This window comes from Myotis myotis, unplaced genomic scaffold (genome assembly GCF_014108235.1).
Source record: "Myotis myotis isolate mMyoMyo1 unplaced genomic scaffold, mMyoMyo1.p scaffold_m19_p_18, whole genome shotgun sequence".
NCBI classification, from domain to species: domain Eukaryota; kingdom Metazoa; phylum Chordata; class Mammalia; order Chiroptera; family Vespertilionidae; genus Myotis; species Myotis myotis.
The window spans coordinates 6,140,289-6,153,552 of record NW_023416322.1 but is presented as its reverse complement, the minus strand read 5'-3'; the positions used below and the strand labels follow the sequence as shown (position 1 = coordinate 6,153,552).

At 41.9% G+C, this 13,264-nt stretch overlaps 1 pseudogene; it reads left to right on the top strand.

Moving 5' to 3' along the window:
• The first annotated feature begins 10,821 nt into the window (after window positions 1-10,821).
• LOC118673233 lies at window positions 10,822-11,920 on the top strand (annotated as a pseudogene).
• The last annotated feature ends 1,344 nt before the right edge of the window (window positions 11,921-13,264 follow it).

The window sequence follows — 13,264 nt, the reverse complement described above, 5'->3', positions numbered from 1 at the left end:
AAATCAATAGAAAGTGTACTAGAATTAAAAAAGCAAATTTAGCAAGTTTTCAGAATACAACACTAATGTAATAAGTTGTATAGCAACCAGTGCTCATAGCTTGATGTTCTGTATTCCTGCTTGTGGTGGTGCCCCAGCAGAGATCTTAGCCAGTGGCTCTGCAGAGCCCAGCAAGTGACTCCATCTGTCCATGGAGCTCAGTTGGCAGTTTTGCCAGATTTGGGAACTCTAGCAAATGGCCTCTATTGGCCATAGAGTCTGTTCTGTGACCACACCCGGGCAGGGAAGCAATCTGCCGTTCTTTGTAACTGCTGAGCATAGCTTCTAGTCCCACCAGAGTAGGAGGCCTGGCCAGAGCACCCAGGCAGCTACGCAGCCCATCTTACAGTCTTGCTTGGGCAGAGAGCAAAGTCAGCAGTCAACCCCTGAGCACAGCCTCTCCTCCCACATAACCAGGACGTCTAAACAGTGACCCTGGGCAGCCTAAAAGCCCAGTCTGCCCCTGTCCTCTTGCTGAACACAATTTGTGATCTCTCCCAGGTAGGGAGCCCAGCTCATGAACCCATTCAACCATGGAGCATAAGCTGTGGTCCCAAACATTGCAAATAGTCTCCATCTACACACAACTGCAAGATACCACTGGAGGCCCTGTCTGGCCAGAGAGATTAGCCCAACAGGGGAGCATAGCCAGTGACCTACCTGATTGCCAAGCCCAGCCTGTGGTCCCACCGACTTCGGGATGCAGCCTCTGGTCCTGCCTGATTGCAGGGCTCAGCATGAAACCCTTCCTGTGGTCCCACCAGAACATGGAGTCCAACCAGTGGCACCATTCAGTTGGGGAGCACAGACTGAGGCCCTGGGAGCCACCTCCGCTACGTCTGTTTTTCTATTTTAGAAAGAACTTAACTTTCTCTTAAAAGTGTGTTAGAAGATATATATATATATATATATATATATATATATATATATATATATATAAATAAACAAGGGCTATGAGGAAGGAAGGAAGGAAGGAAGGAAGGAAGGAAGGAAGGAAGGAAGGAAGGAAGGACGAAAGGAAGGAAGGAAGGAAGGAAGCAAGCAAGCAATAAGTGGAGCACAGGTGATTTTATTTAGGGCAATGAAACTATTCTGTATGATTCTATAATCATGGATACATGTTATTAGAAATTTGTCAAAATTTTGTGTATAGCACAAAGGGAGATCCCTAATGTAAACCATAGACTTTGGTTGGTAATGATGTATTGAGTTGGTTCATGGATTGTAATAAGTGTTGATGGTTCACTTCATCTCATTTTGACATCATCACAAGATGGGTGAGTACAGTACAATACGTGTGAGGAGGTGGAGATATGTGGGAACTTTCTGTATTATCTGCTTAACTTTGCTGTGAATCTAAAACTGCTCTAAACACCAAAGTCTGTTGTGGGAAACTGATATAGGGTTGAGCCTCGGACTGACCTGCTGGCAAAGTCACAAACAAGTCCCAGCTTAGAGGGCTCAGTCCTCTTAGCATAATTAGGCTTGACCTTATAACACTCCCCAGATCTTACCTGGGAAGCTAATGGGCTGAGGGAAGTGCAGGGAGTGGAAACATGATCAAAACAGGTGAAACTCACAAGAACTGTGTAACTATGGTAACCACTGCCTTGCTTACCTCTGTCTATAAAAGGTCAGTGCGGCCTGAGCTCGGGTGGAAGTCCTTCCTCTTGAGTTGGACTTACCCGCCTGGTCCCCCAATATTTCCAAATTATCTCTTGTCTTTTCTATTTCACTTGTGTGCGGCTCCTCTTCCAGATATTGAACCCTGAACTGCGCGGGACGTGGAGGGAAACATTTACGACAGTCTGTTAATTTAAAAATGCACAGAACAAAACAAAATAAAACATCCATCTTCTCTTGTTATCTTTTCCAGAAAATCTTGTAGAAGACAAAAATAATGGCCAATGTCCAAAACAGATGAAAATATATTAAACATGACTAATAGGGATATGCAAGCCAAAACAATATTGGGATATCATTGTTACCCCAAATTTCAGAATAACTCATTAGCACTAGCAAGAACACGAAGACACAGGAACTTCTCCACATTGGTGGTACAGCTGTGGAAGGCTACAAACATTTTTATCGATTAGCCTGAACATCATTATAAAATTAATAAGAAACATTCATTGACTCATAAATCACTGAGGAATAAGGTCTAAAGACATATAGGTCCCAGGAAGTAAAATATATATTTGAAAAGCTAGTTATTACACTATATTTTAATCTTAAGTAATGTAATTGTCAATAGGAGAATGGTTGAATAAATTACAGTCCATTCATACCATGGAATATTATGTATGCAATGAGTTAGTTCTATTTGTATTAATATGACATGACACCTGTATCATGTTTTAAGTAAAAAATGAATATTGCAGAGTAATGCATGTGGTGTAGGACATGTAAAAATAAAATAAACAAAAAACCCCAAGTACAGTAGTCCCCCCTAATCTCTGGGGGATATTATCCAAGACCCACAGTGGATGCCTGAAACCACGAACAGTAAAAAATCCTATATATATCAGGTTATCTCCGACACATACACACCTATGATAAAGTTTTGTTTATAAATTAGGCACAGTGAAAGATTAACAACAATAATAAAATAATTGAAGAGTTAGAACAATATATTGTAATAAAAGTTATATGAATGTGATCTGTCTCTCAAAATAACTTATTGTACTGTACTCGCCCCATCTTGTGATGATGTCAAATAATGCAATGCCTACAAAATGAGATGAAGTGAAGCAGATACACTGGACAAAGTGATGATGACTCAAGGCCTGGGTGGGACAGAGTGGGACCACATGAGACCTCATCATGCTACTCAGAATGGCATGCAATTGAAAACTTATGAATTATTTATTTCTGGAATTTCCCATTTAATATCTTTGGATGGTGGTTGACCATGGATAACTGAAACAGTGGAAAACCAAACTTTAGATATACTATATCTTTTAAAAAATATATTTTTATTGATTTCAGAGAGGAGAGGAGGAGGAGGAGGAGGAAGTGGAGAGAGGGAGAGAGAGAGATCAATGATGAGAGAGAATCATTTACTGGCTGCCTCCTGCACAACCCACACTGGGGATGGAGCCTGCAACCCGGGCATGTGACCAGGAATGGAACCATGACCTCCTGGTTCATAGGTCAACGCTCAACCACTGAGCCACACTGGCCGGGCTAGATATACTGTAGCTTTATTTTTATTTGTGAGCATAGAGAAAGGGGATAACAGGATACAGAATAAGCTGTTAACATTGATTGCCTTGGGAATGAGGAAAATAGAAGATTGTTGGCTTTTTCTTTACACACTGGCAGTTGTTTTATTGTTGCAAAAAGTAGATACTGCCTTTGTAGCTTGAAAGAAAAATTCAATGAATTGTAGTAGAAATAAAAACAAAACAGAAGCCATGGACAATATGGCCTCAGGGTCAAACATCTATAGACAGTCAGAATTTTATACTGCCAAGAGTGACTAGCTCTTAGCGAAACTCCTGAATACTGCTACACTAAGAAATCCTTTTCTTTTCCATGCTTTGAGGGGTGTTATAAACAACAATGACAAACCTTCTGCTATCTGAGCACGGCTTACATCAGGAGAGATCTGTACTCCTGCCCCATCTCCATCCTGTTCCTAGATTGCTATTCATACTGTTTTAGAAGATGTAGGGGATAATGTGACATGCCCAGAAAGGGGATGAGGAAAATTTTCTATTAAAAATATTTAACTACAGTCTGGCATCAAAGCTCAAACATAACATATTAGCCATCTAGTAATGCATAACAAATTTACCCTAAAACTTATCAGCTTAAGACAACAATAAATATTTATAATCTCATCTGGTTTCTGTGGGACAGGACCTTGGGTGTGGCTGTGCTGGGTGGTTCTAGTTCAGAGTCTCTCACGAGGTCAAGATGTTGGCCTGGGCTCACCTGAGGGCTTGACCAGGGCTCGGGGATCTGCCTCCATGTTGTCTGACTCCCTGGCTGGCGAGTTAAGCTGGTGCTTAGTGCCCTTTCCCCATACTTTGCCCTGAGCATCTTTTCCATCTGGCTGTTCCTGAGTTACTGTCTTTTATAATAAACTGGTACTCTAGTAAATTGAATTTTCCTCTGAATTCTGTGACCCACTCTAGCAAATTAGTTGACCCGAGGAGGGGGTCATTGGAACCTCTGGTCTATAGGTGGGTGGTCAGAAAGACAGGTGACAGCCTAGACCCGTGGTCGGCAAACTGCGGCTCGCGAGCCACATGCGGCTCTTTGGCCCCTTGAGTGTGGCTCTTCCTAAGCCTTAGCAGTACCCTAATTAAGTTAATAACAATGTACCTACCTATATAGTTTAAGTTTAAAAAATTTGGCTCTCAAAAGAAATTTCAATCGTTGTACTGTTGATATTTGGTTCTGTTGACTAATGAGTTTGCTGACCACTGGCCTAGACACTTGAAGTGGAGGGCAATCTCGTGGGACTGAACCATTAACCTGTGGAGTCTGATGCTATCTCCAGGTAGGCAGTGTCAGAATTGAGTTGAATTTGTAGGACACTCAGCTGGTATTAAAGAAGTGCTTGATGGTGTGATTAAAAAAAAAGTAATTGGAAGTAGAATAGGTTCATTGATCATAACACTGTTCCCTACTCCCCTCCATTCTTAACATCTCTCCTTACCCACTTAGATTCCTTGGTCCCTGATTATAATCACCTGCTTGCATACTCGCAACTTTCTTGTTTTTATCTGTCTTCACTGCACTCACTTTAAGTCCAGTTAAATCCGACTTCCAGACCGCTTTGCATCTAGGACATGCCGCAGAACTGATTGGAGAACACCACCACTCTGATTCATCTCACTCTGTGCCTATGAGCCTCTGTGGGCTAAAGCAGTGCTAAGCAACCTTACCGTATTCCATACTTCAAACGCTCTTGCACATGACAATCTCTTGGGCAAGTGTTTTTTTGTTCTTGTCTTTAAATCTGTATTGTTGAAAGTATTACATATGTCCCCTTCCCTCTCCCTTCCCCCACTGACTCCTTCTAGCCCAACTCCCCGTCCTCCCCCCGCCCCCCAGCCCCAGGCTTTCGCCACCGTATTGTCTGTGTCCATGGCTTATGCACATGTGCATACAAGTTCTTCAGTTGATCTCTTCCTCCCCCCACCTTTCCCCGCCCCTCACCCTCACCTTCCCTCTGAGGTTCTGCAGTCTGTTCCCTGCTTCTATGTCTCTGGATCTATTTTGTTCATCAATTTATTTTGTTCATTAGATTCCACATATTAGTGAGATCATGTGACACTTGTCTTTCTCTGACTATTTTGCCTAGCATGATACTCACCAGGTCCCTCCATGCTGCCTCAAAGGGTCGGAGACCCTTGTTTTATGCAGATGCATAGTATCCCCTGGTGTAAATGTACCACAGCTTTTTTTTTTATCCACTCATCTACTGATGCTGGCACTTGGGCTGTTTTCAGATCTTAACTCTTGTAAATATTCCATTGTGATCTGAGAAGAAGCTTGATATGATTTCAATCTTCTTGAACTTGTAGAGACTTGTTTTGGGTTCAAACATCTATCTTTGAGAATGACTCATGTACACTTGAGAATGTATATTCTGCAGCTTTGGGGTGAAATGTTCTATAAATGTCAATTAAATCCATCTGATTCAGTGTATCATTTAGAGTCATGTTAATTTTGTGTCTGGAAAATCTACCCAGAGAAGTCATCAGGATTTTAAAGTCCCTGCTATGATTATATTGCTGTCAATCCCTTAAAGTCCTCCAGAAGTTTTGTGTTTTTTAAAAAATATATATTTAGGTGCTCCTATCATTGGGTGCATATATGTCTACCAGACTTATGTTCTTTTGTTGGATTGATCCCTTTAGTATTATGTAGTGACCTTTATTATCTTTCTCTCTTGAGCAAGTTTTTAAAAATTCTTGATGGCAGGCCAGGCCGACAGACCAATTAAATCACAGTTTCAAGGGGTGGACACAGGTATCAGTTTGTTTGTTTCTAAAACTCCACAGGTGATTCCAATGTACAACCAAGTTTGAGGACCACTGCCCTAGTCTATTTACTGTCTACTCTTTGCTTTCCCTCCAACATGTCCAAGCACAGTTCTGCCATAAGGTCTTCGGAATATTTTCTCTATCGTCTCTACTAGTAATGCCTTTCTAAACTATCCCCTGTGAAATAGGAACCCCCCTCACCTTAGCACGTTCTTATCTCCTTTGCCTTACTTTGTTTTCCTCCTAAGCATTTATTACCATCTAATACAGTGGTTCTCAACCTTCTGGCCCTTTAAATACAGTTCCTCATGTTGTGACCCCCCAACCATAAAATTATTTCCGTTGCTACTTATAACTGTAATTTTGCTACTGTTATGAATCATAATGTAAATATCTGATATGCAGGATGGTCTTAGGTGACCCCTGTGAAAGGGTCGTTCGACCCCCAAAGGGGTCGTGACCCACAGGTTGAGAACTGCTGATCTAATATATTATGTATTTACTAGAGGCCTGATGCACGAAATTCATGCAAGAGTAGGCCTTCCTTCCCCCGGCTTCCGGCACTGGCTTCCCTCTGGCACCCAAGACCCAGGCTTCCCTCACAGACCGGAAGGTTGTCCGGGAGGACATCCAGTCTAATTAGCATATTATGCTTTTATTGTTATAGATTTGCTACTTATTTATTGTCTATATCCACTTGCTAAAAAAAAATATAGCAGGGACTTTGTGCATTTTATACATTGGTCATAACAAAAATATGCACAGCAAATTTTATTTTACTAATAGGACCCTAGGTGCTCAATAAATATTTTTTAAAAGGGTGGGCAGCCTGGCCAGTGTGGCTCAGGCGTTTAGTGTCAACCTGTGAACCAGAAGGTCATGGTTTGATTTCTGGTTGGAGAACATGGCTGGGTTTCAGGCTCGATCCCCAGTAGGGGACCTGCAGGAGGCAGCTGATCGATGATTCTCTCTCATCATTGATGTTTCTCTCTCTCTCTCTTCCTCTTTCTAAAATCAATAAAAAACATTTTTTTAAAGGCAAGGCAACAGAAACTTCTCAGGACTTTATTGTGTTTAAAGCAACTATTATTTTTGTAATAAATGCATTTTCTAAACCTGACCAAAGGGACCGGCAGCATTCTAATGGGACTTGGTCAGGTGGACTGGGATCCACCTTGGATATTTTGAGATCCAGTTCCTAGATAAGAGTTAGGCCTGTTGGGGTGATGGGGAAAGAGAGTAGCAGAAGCAGCAATAAAGGCAAATAGGGCATTTTACAGCACTGAGCCTGCAGGATTGTGTTTTCAGCAACCAGAAGGAGAGAATCAGCAGGAAAACCAACTTTTAATTAAGCTCAAGGCCCTGAGGGACTCAGCTTGTGACCTGGGAGTGACCAGCACTTGCCACCATGACACACAGAGATGACGAGCTGCTCCAGGGGCTTTTGGGAAGAGAGAGTGTCTAGAAGAAGTGGGGGTGACAGCAATTACCAGCGTAAAAACTCAGCTTAGTATGAGTGGTGAGGGTACCAGTGGGTTTTCTTTACTAATTGGTGACTGAGGAAGTATGGGTTACACGTGCACTCTTAGAAGATCTAAAGAAAAGAGAACTTACAGACTGATAGCAGATCACATTTTTTAAAGTATGGACAGGTCATGTGGAGTTTAATCTTTTTAAGTTAAATATAATGAATAATTCATTGCAAAAGATTAAAAGATGCATCTTTAGTCAATATTGTTCAAACTTTCCTCAAATTACCCTATATTTTGAGTAATAAAACACACAGACCCTTCTTAAGCATAGGTTCTCCACATGCAACAGTTAATAGGCTTAAATCAATTCACCTACCTCTAGGACAATAAATGCCACATTTCTTTATGTTTTATAAATCAAATTTACGCTGTTACCAACTTCCCACTCATGGCAGCCAATGAAAAATTGCAATGTCTGTTCCTTTCCCACCACTGGATTGTGCTGGGACTCAAGTCTTGTGCAGGTCAGGAAAGTGGGAAGAGGCTAAGATTTGGACAGTGATCAAAAGGTCTCATGCCTACACCCGGGAGTCAGTTTCAAGTTGTACACCTTCTTGGCCAGCGGGGCTATGGGGAGCCCTACGGGTAGAAGTTATAATATTACAATCTTTCAGTTAGCCATGATCAAAAAAATGTTTAAAGTATGACTCAGCATGAAGAAAACCCAGGAAGAAATGGTCCTATTGTGTCCCATTGTCTGTATTTGCAACATGCAGAGCTGGCTGTTTCTTTTCTTAGTTAAGGGAAATGAGAAGAGGCGGGACCTCGCAATTCGGCAACCTTATGAGCACACAGAGCTGAAGGAGCTTGGAACTTAGATGTCTGGAGGCTGTGTTTCAGGTTCTGTTTGTTAAGAAGAAGCAGACACTTACTGAGATATTCCCAGGTTCTTCTGGAGCCATTTGCCACCAATTCCTTCTAGAACATTTTTTCATTAAATACCTAACTTCTATATAAGTTATGTAAATTCCCCTCAGATGGGGAATTTAAACATCTATATTGTTTATTTTATGTATTAAAATGCATTACACATTTTATATGATAGAAAACTAAATTTTTCATCAAAATTGAAAATGGCCTAGCCAGTGTGGCTCAGTGGTTGAGTGTCAACCTATGAACCAGGAGGTCACGGTTCAATTCCTGGTCAGGGCACATGCTCAGGTTGCAGGCTCAATCCCCGGTAGGGGGCACCTGCAGGAGACAGTCAATCAATGATTCTCTCTCATCATTGATGTTTCTATCTCTCTCTCCCTCTCCCTTCCTCTCCGAAATCAATAAAATGTATTTTTAAAAATTGAAAATGAACTATCAGCTGTATGTTAATCTGACTCATTGCTCTGTAAATCATACAGGTTATTCTTTTTTAGTGAAAGAGAAGGAGGAGGGGAAGAAAACCTTTTAAGTCCCATGATCTACTTTTTCTCCTTTTAGCAAGCAACAAATAAACGATGCCCTTAGACATTCTAATTTCAAAACAATATGAAACTGGTTCTTTTGAGAGGCTTTAGTCTCCATGGGTGTTCAGACAACTGTTTTCCTGCTGAAATCTATTTATGGGGTGTTGTTTATGAGAAGCATACAGATTTCCATAACACCAAGCGCTTTCAATTCATGGAATCTTCTCTTCTTTATGGAAATTAAGCTGCCTTAGAGCTGTGCCACCAACTCTCCCTTAAAGCCACAGTATCCACCTGTTCCCACTTGGGGACCCACTGTCCTAGTTTCCTGAGTGGGCTCAATTTTTCAAACACAAAGCCTTCTGGTTCTGAAACGTATGCAAAAAGTGCTGCTTTTTTCTTTCCTGCACCAAGAAGCTTCCAGAGTAAGAAACATCTTACTGTTTCTTTTTTGGGCTGACTGGGGTGGGGGAAGAGCAGATATATGTTGGTGTTAATGAGGAAGGAAAAAAGATGTTTATTTTTTTCCCTAATAAAGCCATAGCATGTAAAAGAAAACACACACACACACACACACACACACACACCTCATTAATTTTTTTAAAAAATGGTAAAAGTAATCTTTAGAATAATAATTACCCTTTACTAGCCTAGACTTCAAAAGCTCACCTCCAACACAGGCTCACAAGTGGTGAGCCTCCTGAAGGCCAAGTGCCTTCTCCTGGCTCTGTATCCTCAACAGGTGCTTCCCACCTGGCACTTAGTAGGTATTAAATAAAGGCTGAATGACCAATTCAGGATCAAGTGACTATTCACCCGTAGCCTTTTCATGTGGACATTGTGGTTTAAACACCCAAGAAACTATCATAATTTATTCTTTTTAAAAATATATTTTTTCTTTTTTTAAATTTTCTTTATTGATTAAGGTATTACATATGTGTCCTTAACCGCTCATTGCCCCACCCCCACTCCACCCCCGCTCGTGCCCTAACCCCCCTGGTGTCTGTGTCCATTGGTTATGCTTATAAGCATGCATACAAGTCCTTTGGTTGATCTCTCCCTCTTCCCCCCACCCTCCCCTGCCTTCCCTCTGAAGTTTGATGATCTGATTGTTGCGTTTCTTTCTCTGGATCTGTTTTTGTTCATCAGTTTGTGTTGTTCATTATATTCCGCAAATGAGTGAGATCATTTGATATTTCATAATTTATTCTTAAGTTATCAGTCTCTAATTTCTTTCCATTCTTTCCATTTACCTATACTTTTAATCACTGTATTAGTTTCCTGTGGCTGCCATAACAAATTACAGGCACATCTGGGAAATACTGTGGCTCCACACCACCGCAATAAAGTGTGTCTTGCAATAAAGCGAGTCATAATCCTTTTTCTGGTGAAGGGTCTTGCCTTCGATTTGTAACAAACACGTAACATCTGTGAAGCACCTAAAGTGAAGCCCAATAAAAAGAGGGATCCTGTACCACAAACACGGTGACTTAATTTTGTTCTTCACAGCTCTGGGGGCTGGACGTCTGAAATCAAGGCCCCATAGGGTCAGTCCATCTCATGCCTCTCTGCTGGCTTCTAGTGGTTTAGAGCAGCCGTGGGCAAACTACGGCCCGCGGGCCGGATCCGGCCCATTTGAAATGAATAAAACTAAAAAAAATAAAGACCGTACCCTTTTATGTAATGATGTTTACTTTAAATTTATATTAGTTGGCACAAACACTCCATCCATGCTTTTGTTCCGGCCCTCCGGTCCAGTTTAAGAACCCATTGTGGCCCTCGAGTCAAAAAGTTTGCCCACCCCTGGTTTAGAGGCTGCTGGCAATTCTTGGTGCTTGTTGGCTTGTAGGCATGTTCAGTTCCATTCAGATGCAGCCCAAACAAAGCCTTGCGAAGCAGTTACGATTTTAAGATCACGATTCCTTGATGCCGGACGAAAGAGGCATAACTTCAGTCCACAGGCCACAGAAGTCCTGAGTGAATATTTTCACTCAGCTACCCCATCCCAGTGAGGAAGCCAAAGAGGAGCTGGCCAAGAAGCGCCACGTCACAGTATCCCAGCCCTGCAGACACCATCGACCCATCTGGCACAGCAGGAGAGGAGAACATCCAATGACATGCCTGGACCAAGGTATCCAACTGGTTTGGCAACAAAGGAATCAGGCACAGGAAGATTATTGGCAAGTTTCAGGAAGAAGCCAACCTCTACGCTGCAAAGACAGCCGTGCCAGCCGCACATGTGTGGCCGTAGCTGTGCAGAACAACCAGACCAAGTCGCCCACCTCGCCAAATCTGCTTCTTCTGGTTCTTCTCCTCCCAAATTCTAGGGACATGTTCCTGAACATGCGGTCTGAATGGAGATTCTTACCAAAGGTCCCAAGTCGGAGCCAATGGGCACTCACAGGTGCACCCTCTATCATGTGATCAGTCAGAGGGGAGGCTACAGTGATGGCCTTGGAGGACATTCACTGTACAGTCCGCATAATTTAACTGCTACTGGAGCCAGGCTGCTGTGGCTCAGTGGTTGAGTGTTGACCTATGAATCAGAAGGTCACCGTATGATTTTCCCTGGCCAGTTTTCTCAGTGGTTAGAGCATCGGCCCGTGGACCAAAGGGTCTCAGGTTCAATTCCCCGTCAAGGGGCCATGTACCTTGGTTGCAGGTTTAATCCTCCACCCCCGGTTGGGGCACGAGTAGGAGGCAACCAATCCATGTGTCTCTAACACATCAATGTTTCTCTCTCTTTCTCTCTCTTCCCCTCCCCCATCCTTTCCACTCTCTCTAAAAAAAAAAAATCAATGAAAAAAATATTCTCATTCATTGGGTGAGGATTAAATGCTAATGGAGGCTGCAGGACATAACAACTCCATCTCCTGTGACTTCTACAGAAGGCCCAGGAAGTGCACACTCTGATACCTCTAATCTCTGGCAACACCTTTCTCTGCACTGACAGGCCTGACAGGCCTTGAGAAGTGCATTCAGAGCAATACAGGAGAAAGGAAAGCATTTTTGTAGCTGACCACCTACAGCTTTACTGTACAACCATATATATATGTGTGTGTGTGTGTGTATATATATACATTATATATATATACATATATATATGTATGTATTTCTTTATTGATTTCAGAGAGGAAGGGAGAAGGTGAGAGAAATAGAAACATCAGTGATGAGAGAGAATCATTGATCCTCTGCCTCCTGCACACTCCCTACTGGGCATCGAGCCTGCAACCCAGGCACACGCCCTTGGCCGGAATCAAACCTGGGACCCTTCAGTCCACAGGCTGGCGCTCTATCCACTGAGCCAAGCCGGGTAGGGCTGTACAACCCTCTTTTATTAGAGGACTTGGTAATCTGTTTTTTAAGGACTCATAATCATTTGTATTTATATTTAAAAACACACAACGTTATAAAAGCACTTTATCCAATGAGGCCAAGATTTAACATTGTTGACAGTTCTGTGGCTACTTTATCATAATTTGTCATCAATATTTTACATTCATGGTTCGACAGTTGCCAATTACTTGGCCTTAAGGGTGAAAAAGTACAATATATGCTAAACCTCAATCGTTAAAGCCGATGCAAAGATTTACCTCACCTAAATAGAACTCCTGGCATTTTCCATCCTAGATTTTGATTGTCTTTCTTTCATATCGCTTGTGGAGCTGGAATAAAGGACCTGCTTGGCTAACTCTGTTAAAAAAATGTAATGTTATAATTCCATCTACATGGACAGCTTCATTTCATCTCTCCCACTTCTTATCTTTTTCTCCTTTTTCTGCTACACATTTCTCTCTGCAATCTCTATTTCTGTCCCAGTTCCAGATTTTTAATTAAGAAGATAAAAGTAATCCAGTTGGGATACTTCCTGATTCAGCTAACCTTGACCAGAGTGGGATCATATTTATACAAAAATGGGTTTTGAGGATCAGACCATATAGATTGGGGATAAAGGCAGTTACACTGAAGAAAGAATTTGGAGTTTGGCAGATTCACCAGAACATGCACCACACTGCTCTTCTATAAAATGGTGTTAGTACTTCCTGCTCTGCTCACTTCACAAGGCTTTTTGAGGATCAGAGTAGACATTGTGCTTACAAACACATTACAAATGGAAGGAATTGCTTTAAAGTTTATAGTGCTATGTCTAGGTTTTGGACAAGTAGCAGACTTGACATTTTTTAAAATGGGAGAGAGAAGATAACTCATCCAGTTGTGAAGTAAATAAGATTTCCTAAGAGCTCATAACCATGGCTTCCAAAGTTTTTATGGTTTCCCAGTAAAAACTGTGGCA